The 9,125-nt window shown below is 43.1% G+C and overlaps 1 long non-coding RNA gene across 1 annotated transcript; it reads left to right on the top strand.

Annotated features, from left to right (window-relative positions):
• Positions 1–3,703: 3,703 nt before the first annotated feature.
• On the top strand, positions 3,704–6,402 carry LOC115281994. The gene is made up of 3 exons (XR_003904485.1): positions 3,704–3,741; positions 5,590–5,645; positions 6,328–6,402. It is a non-coding gene; the product is annotated as an uncharacterized LOC115281994 (long non-coding RNA).
• Positions 6,403–9,125: the final 2,723 nt, after the last annotated feature.

Here is a 9,125-nt window from a genome sequence, read left to right as displayed (position 1 = left end):
ACATTTAGGCTCCTTCCATGTTTTGGCTATTGTTGACATTGCTGCTATGAACATTTTTTTAAGGTTTATTTATTTTTGAGAATATGAGAGAGAGAGAGAGAGAGAGAGAGAGAGAGAGAGAGAATGAGTGGGGGAGGGGCAGAGAACGAAGAAAACACAGAATCCAAAGCAGGCTCCAGGCTCCGAACTATCAGCACAGAGCCCAACGTGGGGCTTGAACCCACACACTATGAGATCATGACCTGAGCAGAAGTCAGACACAACCTACTGAGCCACCCAGGCGCCCCTCTGCTGATGCTATTCAATGACCCCTTACGTGACAGCATCTTTTATTACAAAACCCTACATCCTATGACTTACCAGGAAGTGGCATTACCTCCCCAGTTTTCAATATCCAAGGGAGATGTTTCTATGCAGTCCCTGCCCATGATCCAGTGGGTTCTTGAAATGCCCCAGTCATTCCCTGTATTTTAAGGTATTACTCACTCACTGGTGCCAAGACTATCTTTCGGAATTACAGGTTCCATCCAGTCCCAGGGGTTAAGGGCTGCCGCAGACGTCGGAGAGTAAGGAATCTTAGCTCTGACAGCTTGACTCAGAGTTTACGTATTTTTTGCTGACCACCCCGACCATGGCTCACAGATCTACCGCATTTAGCCAGAAATCATTGACCCAGAGAGTGTTTCCTTTCTAAGTGAATTATTTGCCATCATTTAAAAACCAGTGTATTTGTATCCTTTAAAAATGTAAAAGATAGGCCAATCTGGGCTGGCATTTCCACACCTGATGATTGGCTGGGGGTGAGAGGCGTGGCCCCTTTAGATGAAGCTCGTGCTCTCTGATTCCACATAGTCCTCACTGGCCCCCATTACCTCCTAATTAAATGGTCACACACGTTAGGCTAAGAGTAAAGATAACCTAGAAATTGCGTCTCCTCAAAGCAGGAGAAGTTGACTCATAAGGAATAGAGCAGAGAGTGATGGGGACCCTGCAGACCAGAGAGGGTGCGCCTTCCAGCGAGAACAGCTCCTGGTCACTCAGGCCACGCGGCCCCTGCCGCAAACCCAGATTTACCAAATCCCTCATTACTAATGGAACTAAACCATTCTCTGTGTAGTTTTAAAATTATGTATGTATTGTTTTGAGAAAGAGAGAGAGAGAGAGAGAGAGAGAGAGTGAAGGCACACATGCGAGCATGAGCAGAGGCAGGGGCAGAGAGAGAATTTCAGGCAGGCTCCATGTGCCATCAGTGCAATGCGGGGCATGAACTCACGCCCCTGCGAGATGGTAGTGATCTGAGCGAAAATCAGGAGTCAGACACTTAACCAACTGAGCCACCCAGGTGCTCCTACATTCTCTGCATGTTATTAAAGAGTGGTAAAAGCACTGTCCTTGCGAAGAAACAAAGAGGGGCTGATGGCAGACTGGACCTTAAGTGGAGTGCCTGGCTATATTCTGCTCATTCAAGCCTGAGTCTACATACTTTAAACCATTCTCTGTCTGATGACTGGGCTCCTTCATGGATGAGGCTGTGCTGGACAATGGCCATAGCACCTGCTGCTTTGTTTTGGGGGATGTGCCTCAACTTTGTTCAAAATGAGCCCTCTCAGGGTGCCTGCCTGGCTCAGTCAGTAGAGCATGTGACTCCTGATCTCAAGGCCATGAGTTCAAGCCCCACATTGGGAACAGAGCCTACTTTAAATCAATCAATTGTTTTTAAAAGAGCCTCCTAGCTCTACTTCTTTTACAAATTAGAATATGAAATTCTATTTTTCCCCTTAAAAAAGTATTGCATGTTCTTTGAAGAAAAATTGGAAAGTGCATAAAAGTAAAAGGCATTTGAAAGATTGCCTAGACTCACTACCACTGTTATTAATAACTTAGGTCAGTCTTGAGACATTGGATCTCAAGATATGGGTGTACTAGATTGAAAATTTATAGCCATACCTTGGTTATGCAGTTTTTGCTTGTCTTCATTTCTCTACAATAGTGGCTATCTGCTGTTGTGAGCCCCAAGATACCCAGTCTTCAGAGATCTCTTTTGAATTTCTAGCCAGGACACCATTGTCTTTTGGGAATCATTTAGGGGCTATGGGCCAGGGGTTCAAGGTGGAGGAAGGGCTCACTCTGTGTAGACCCATCTTGCTACCATTTCCATGCTACCATACCTGCCGTATGTGGCTCTTGGAGATGCAAGCAGGAAGCTGAGCAGAAATCCACCTGCTTCCAGATCCTCCAATTTATCTGAAGAATTCTGTTGTCCATGTCCACCTCCCTCCTTTTCTAGTCTGTATGAGCCCACACTGTGACGGTGACCGCAGTTGGGGCTTTCTCAGAGATATTTATACTTACTTGGTGCTCTGACTTTCCCTGAATGCGCCAGTGCAGGAAGCTATTTCTCTCTCTCCTGCATAGCAGGGAAGTGCCTCTTCACCACATTCCCTATATCATCTACTCTGTGGTTCCTAATCAAGTTTGGATCATCGATACTCAGAGGTCAGTGTGCAATATCAAAGAAAACACTTTCTTTCCACCATGTTGCTCTTGCAATTACTCAGGATTTTTTGCTACTGTGAGCTTGACAAAAGTTAATTTGGAAAGTCAAGGTTGAACAAAGATTTCTTCCTCTGGTCTCTTTACCTTTTTCCCTAGGGGCAGAGGAGATGGAGGGTTACTGTTGCTCTGTGGTCTGGTGGGGTAGAGAGTAGGGGTAAAAGGAAAGGAGGGGAACCCACCACAGTTTAAATACATCACCCCGTTGTGGGAAAATATTTTAGTGCAATTGCACAGAATCCCCTCTTGGCATGTCCTTTTCACTATCTCGACACCTAAGGGTGGATCTAAAATGTAGATGATCCGTGAGATGCTTTCTTTCTCAACATTGTGGGGCTGTCCCACCATAAAGAGGCTGCCCAATGTCTGGGCTCATCGTCTATTTCATTTTCTGGAAACTGCCTACATCTCTAGGGGTAGGTGGTTGCAACCACTTAATGTTACATGATCCAAGTTTTTCTGACCATGACTGTGGGATCAGGAAGGGATATTTGGCCCAAAGTGTGACAGATTGCATTTTCCTTTTAGCGGTATCTTCCGTTGACATACTCTTCTTAAGATCTAACTTTGGTATGCTCCCTTTAGACCATGCAGTTTGTGTCCATTTCCTGGCCAGAACTTCATGGATCTTGGACCTAGAGAATGCACTATGTGACTCTTTTTTTTTTTTTTTTTTAGATTTTAATGTTTATTTTTGAGAGAGACTAAGCAGGGGAGGGAAAGAGAGAGAGAGAGAAGAGGTTAGAGAATCCAAAGCGGGCTCTGAGCTGTCAGTCCAGAGCCCCATGTGGGACTCAAACCCACAAACCGTGAGATCATGACCTGAACTAAAGTCTGACGCTCAACCAACTGAGCCACCTAGGTACCCGCATATGCGACTCATGACTACATCACATTCAGCTTTCACCCTGAGCACTCTCTCAATATCTCCCTTTTGCCTACTCCCTCTCTTTCTCCTATCTCAAGACATGTGCTTCTAGAACCCAGCCACCATGTGATGAAGAAGCCCAAGCCACGTGGAAAGGACACATGTAAACGTTCCAGTGGAGAGTCCCTGTCAAGGTCCCCACCAAGAACCAGCATTAACAGCTGGACACATGAATTAGGAAGCCTTGGAGATTGGCTCCAGCCCAGCCACTATTGGATGGACTGCAATCACGTAAGGGATCCTGAGTGAGAACCGTCTAGGTGAGCCCAGTCAACCCTCGGAACCGTGAATGACAACAATGAGTGAATGTTGTTGATGCTACTAGGTTTGGGGTGTTTTGTCACACGGCAATAGATAACTGATATACAAGAAGGATGACAAAGGGAGTCATCACAGATTTTCAGATGTTGTCCCAGGAGTTTTGGAGCCAGGGCACAGGGGGATTGTGTCAGTGAACCATGGGGGCTGGGCCTGGGAGATTAGGCAGACTACTGAAGATGTCATTTCAGTCAGGTCTGACTATGTGCGAAAGAAACCACATAGAGAAAGAATAGAGAGGGGCGCCTGGGTGGCTCAGTTGGTTAAGCGTCCAACTTCAGCTCAGGTCATGATCTCACAGTTAGTGGGTTCGAGCCCCGCGTCGGGCTCTGTGCTGACAGCTAGCTCAGAGTGTGGAGCCTGCTTTGGATTCTGTATCTCCCTCTCTGTTTGACCCTCCCCTGCTCTCATTGTCTCTTTCTTCTCTCAAAAATAAATAAAAAACATTAAAAAAATTAAAAAGAAAGAATAGAGAGTCCATGTGCAGAGAGGAGGAATTGAGTGTTCATGTTACCTAGGGAAGGTGGATTGACATGTTTTTGGATGACTTGCAACTTCTTAGCATTGAAGAGGCCTGGTTCTCCATTCAAGTCTGTAAGATGCTTTCAACTAATCATAATCATAATCATAATCATAATGGCATTTTGATTGTTTGCCTCAACTAATTTGAGTGTGTTTTTGCTTCTTGTAACCACATAGCCCCTGATTAAAATATGTCTCCAAACCAATTTGAAGTGGAAATGGACATAACACTGGCTTCCTGGAAAACGAATCAGCTGCAGAAAAGTTTTTAAAATGAGAGGTTTTTGATGTTTTGCTACAGCGATAGAGAAGGAGGCATTTGCATCTGTAAACTCCCAGTCTTTAGCACTGGATATGTGGAAACTATGGGGGTCGTCAATGCCACTCACTAGATATTTCTTGCTCCCTGTCTGCCTGGAACATCATGGAATCACACTTCCTGGCTCCCTTGCAGTGGTGGGACTCTGTCACCAGATCTGTTTTGAGCAGAAGTGATGGGTGTCCCATCTGGGCTGTTATTTATTATTTATTTATTTATTTATTTATTTACTTATTTATCTAAATTTTTTAAAAAGTTTATTTATGTATTTTGAGAGAGAGAGAGAGAGAGAGAGAGAGAGAGAGAGAGAGAGAGAGAGAGAGAACACAATTGGGGGAGGAGCAGAGAGAAAGAGACAGAATGCCAAGTGGGCTCCACACCACCAGCACAGAACCCAATGTTGAACTTGAACCTACGAACCGTGAGATCATGACCTGAGTCAAGATTAGGAATCAGAGGCTTAACCAACTGTGCCATGCAGGCACCCCTCTGGGCTGCCATTTAGCTTACCCTGCCAGACTCTCCTGGGTTCTCTTTCTCCCCTGCCTAAGATGGTGGCTGCCCCAATTGTCTCTGAGTCCTTGAGTAAGGATAAAGAAGTCCAACAGAAGTCCCACCTGATCCACAAGACAGTGGATTGGAAAATAATTCTTTCATGTTGTAGGTAGATTTGCGAATTGTTTATCATGCTAGTGTAATCCAGCCTAACCTGCCTGATTCAAAGACTGCATCATAATTGCCAAGAAGATTGAGATTTTCCAGGAAAATCTGTCTTAGCAGCCCCTTCTCCTTATCTCACTGCAGCTGCCATCTTGATTTCCCAAGAAGCTTCAGAGAAAGTCAGAAATTTTCTCTTCCTGTGCTCCTCCTATTCAGAGGGGGATGAGTCTTGTTCTTTGGCCATATCCTGTTCTGATTCTCCTTTCTCTTCACATTTTCACACCCTTAGGTTTGTGCAGTCTTTGAAGATTCTCATTCAACCCTATGATGCCTTCCAATAGTCAGGTATTTTCCCTTCTACTAAACATTCCTATGATTTATACACCCTGTCTCAGCTTTCTCATCATTTCCTAAATATCTACTCCACTGTGAACCCGTTTTTGTTCTAACTTCTTTAGGCCGGTTGCCTAAAACTGTTTATTTTCATAGATCTAGGCTACTCTGAACCCTTGAGTTCCAAGTTTTAATTCTAAACATAGAGGGTTATAGGATTTCAAAATTGGGGAGAGAGAAGGCAGAATGATGTGCTTCTTCAACTTTAATGTGCATAGAATCACCTAGGGATCTTGTTAAAAGGCAAATTCTGGGGGCCCGCCCCCAGGGATGCTGATTCAGGAAGTCTAGGGTGAGAACTAGCAATCTGCACTGCAATGAGCTCCGAGCAGGTACCAACATTACCTCTCTGTGGGCACACTGGATTAGCTGACAGTTTTTCATTTTCTCCTAGCCTGAAAACTGATGTAGGGACTACTATCCCTTAAATATCAAAGGAGATCCTCTCTGTGGTTGCCGTGATGAACCACTTGGTGTAGCTCTTGCAAATGTTCCAAGAAAGAATTCCCAAGTTTCACACAGTTGGGAATGAGGGCAATGTTCCTAGGCTTCTACCTTCCACACATATCTCCAGAGCTTAGACTTGGAGTTGGGAATGAGACTGGAGACATCACAACTTCTTTCCTCTTTGCAGAGAGATCCCTCATCCTGAAACACACTTCTGATCTCTGTCTCTATGAGCAAACACATCAGAAAATGCACTGTTGAGAACTTTCTGTGACAATGCGTTCTTCAGGATTTTTTTTAAACAAGCAAGTATTCAATTTTGGGAAGTCACAAAAAGCTAATTTAAATGGAAGGGACCTTAAACTTTCTCTAGCTTAATACCTTTCCTTTCTAGCTATCTTGTTGACATAGGGCAGATATGTGGGTAGCTGTGAAGATGCTATCTGATATGCAGTGGTTCCAGCCAAGGGTCTTCTGCTTTTCTGCCAGCACCCTACCCTCCCATCCCACTGTTGTGCCATGACTAGTGCTGGCTGAGCTCACCAACTTCCTGCAAAATCTTGACAAAGTCACAGAAGCAGGTACTAAAAATGCCAAGAATGGTTATAGGGATTTAGAGAGGCATGGCCCACTCATTTTGTTTTAAATGAGACTGTTGAGATTTGAAGGGCAGAAATAAGTCGAGGCCACCAAGCAAAATACTGGAAGAGCCAGGACAATGAACAAAGTTGTTTGACTCCCTGTCCAGTGCTCTCAGACTGCATCCTATTCTTATGGGATGGACAGGATCTAGGAAGACAGCAGGATGGGCTATTCCCAAGTTTGTTTAGAACCTAGAGGTCCTGATAGAATTTGAGTATTGTTTTATGATAATTAGGTGATCAAGTCTTTCAGACATGGCACGAACCTGTGAGTCTAATATTCCCAAATAGGATGAGGACACCAAAGCCAGACACATCCATGGCATACAAGTTACTGATCTTTCCTTCTAGAGTTTCAAAGCACTCATTCCTAACCTCTGCTCTTTCTGATTTGTCTACTTCTGACACACTGGAGCCTAGTGAGTGTCCTTAATTTTAATTTTCTTGTTAGAATCTTGAAGGAAAAGCCTTCTTACTCCTTCCTAAGGGTGTCAAGCTTCCCTCTCATGATCAACCAGAGAAGAGAAGGATCAGTGTTCAAAGTGACATTGGAAATGAAAAGCTGTCAGAGACTCCTGGAATTCCTGTGTTCTCAACATGAGTCTTCCCTGGCTTTGGCTTATTGATTATGGTATAATAGGACCTCATTTATTTAAAATTAGTGACAACCAGGATGGGCTAAATTGAGGTTTATCCTGGAGAATCAAAGAGAAAATGTTGAACAAATTATTAAAGTTCCTGATATTTATGAATATATGTATGTATGTATGTATTTATAATGTTTATTTATTTTAAGAGAGAGAGAATCCCAAGCAGACACCATGCTGAGCGTGGAGCCCAACGTGGGGCTTGATCCCACCAACCAGGAGATCATGATGCAAAATGGAGTCCAATGTTCAACCCACCTAGCTACCCAGGTACCCCCTGGTGCTAATTATATTTAAAGAGGGATATTTAACCTATTTAAGGGAGGATGCTTTTCAAGTATTTTAGAAATACCATTGAAAGCATATGTAGGACTCTCTGACTCATACCTCTTGACCATTATTCTTACCTCTTCAATAAAAAAGAATGCTCCTGAGATTTTTCTCTTAGGGAACATGTTGCTGGTCTAATTCAGTCATTATTTGTATGTGTAAGCATTGTAATTAAATTATACTTCTCTAAAAAAATTCTCTAATTCAGATTTTTCCCCCCTTGGGTTTCCTTTCAATAATGAATATAGATTAGTGATGCTTTTTTATACATGTGTGTATGTATTTGCTTTGGTCATCATAAACATTGTACTTAGGAGCAATGCATTGTAGTAATGATCGTTATAGTGAGCAAAATACATTTCAGAATATGTGGTTATGTGTTATTAAGTGTTAGAATAGTAAACAGGTTAGCAACTTTGTTTTAGGTGAGGAATGCCATTGGCAGGAGATAATAAAGATACTGAAAAAATAATATAGCTATTTATATTTCTTTTTTTAAGGGTTATTTATTTTTAGAGGGAGAGAGAGTGAGCAAGCAGGGGAGGGGCAGAAAAAGAGGGAGACAGATGATCTGAAGCGGGCTCCGCACAGTGCAGAGCCTGTTGCGGGGCTCAAACTGATGAACCGTGAGATCATGACCTGAGCCAAAGTCAGATGCTTGACTCACTGAGCTACCCAGGTGCCCTTAAAGGGATTTTTAAATATAAGCTCAAAACACCCAATGAGAAGGGCTTTAATTGCAAAGGAGTCAGGCAGTTGGTAAGAGAGTATAATTCACTGTAGATTCTAGGAAGCATGGTGTTGGTGAAGTTGGCCCAAGACCATGTCCTATTTGGCAGCACTTTGTTTGTTGAACCTGAGCCCACCAGTATCTAGGTTATGGTGAAAACTCAGAAACATAGAACAACAGATGACCTTAGCAGCAACAGTGAATGTGTGCCAAAGAAAACAATATACAAAATGGGTCCAGAGAAGGAGGGTCTTGAGCAAGACTCCATATCTAAATCAATTTTCATGGTGAAGCTTGATTGCCTTGGTTAATTGGCATGGATATTTAGCCATGGTGACTCTAACCATCTATGGTAACTACAAGAATTAACTGTAAAACCAAACTAAGACCTCATGTTTTAGAACAATAGCACCAGGACCGATGAACATGGCTACAAACTCATCACTTCTAATTCTGCTTTTAATTAGTATACCTTGTCCACTGACATTGTCCTAAGCATCCCTCCCTGCATTCCTTTGGTTCACTGTTTTTAAAAGCATTTTAAGGCCAAATTTGAATATCATACAATCCATCCCTTGTAATTACACAGAGAAGATGATTTCTAGTACATTTATACAGTTGTGGGCATCACAGTTCC

This window comes from Suricata suricatta, chromosome 17 (genome assembly GCF_006229205.1).
Source record: "Suricata suricatta isolate VVHF042 chromosome 17, meerkat_22Aug2017_6uvM2_HiC, whole genome shotgun sequence".
Classification (NCBI taxonomy): domain Eukaryota; kingdom Metazoa; phylum Chordata; class Mammalia; order Carnivora; family Herpestidae; genus Suricata; species Suricata suricatta.
This window is presented reverse-complemented; position numbering and strand designations above follow the sequence as displayed.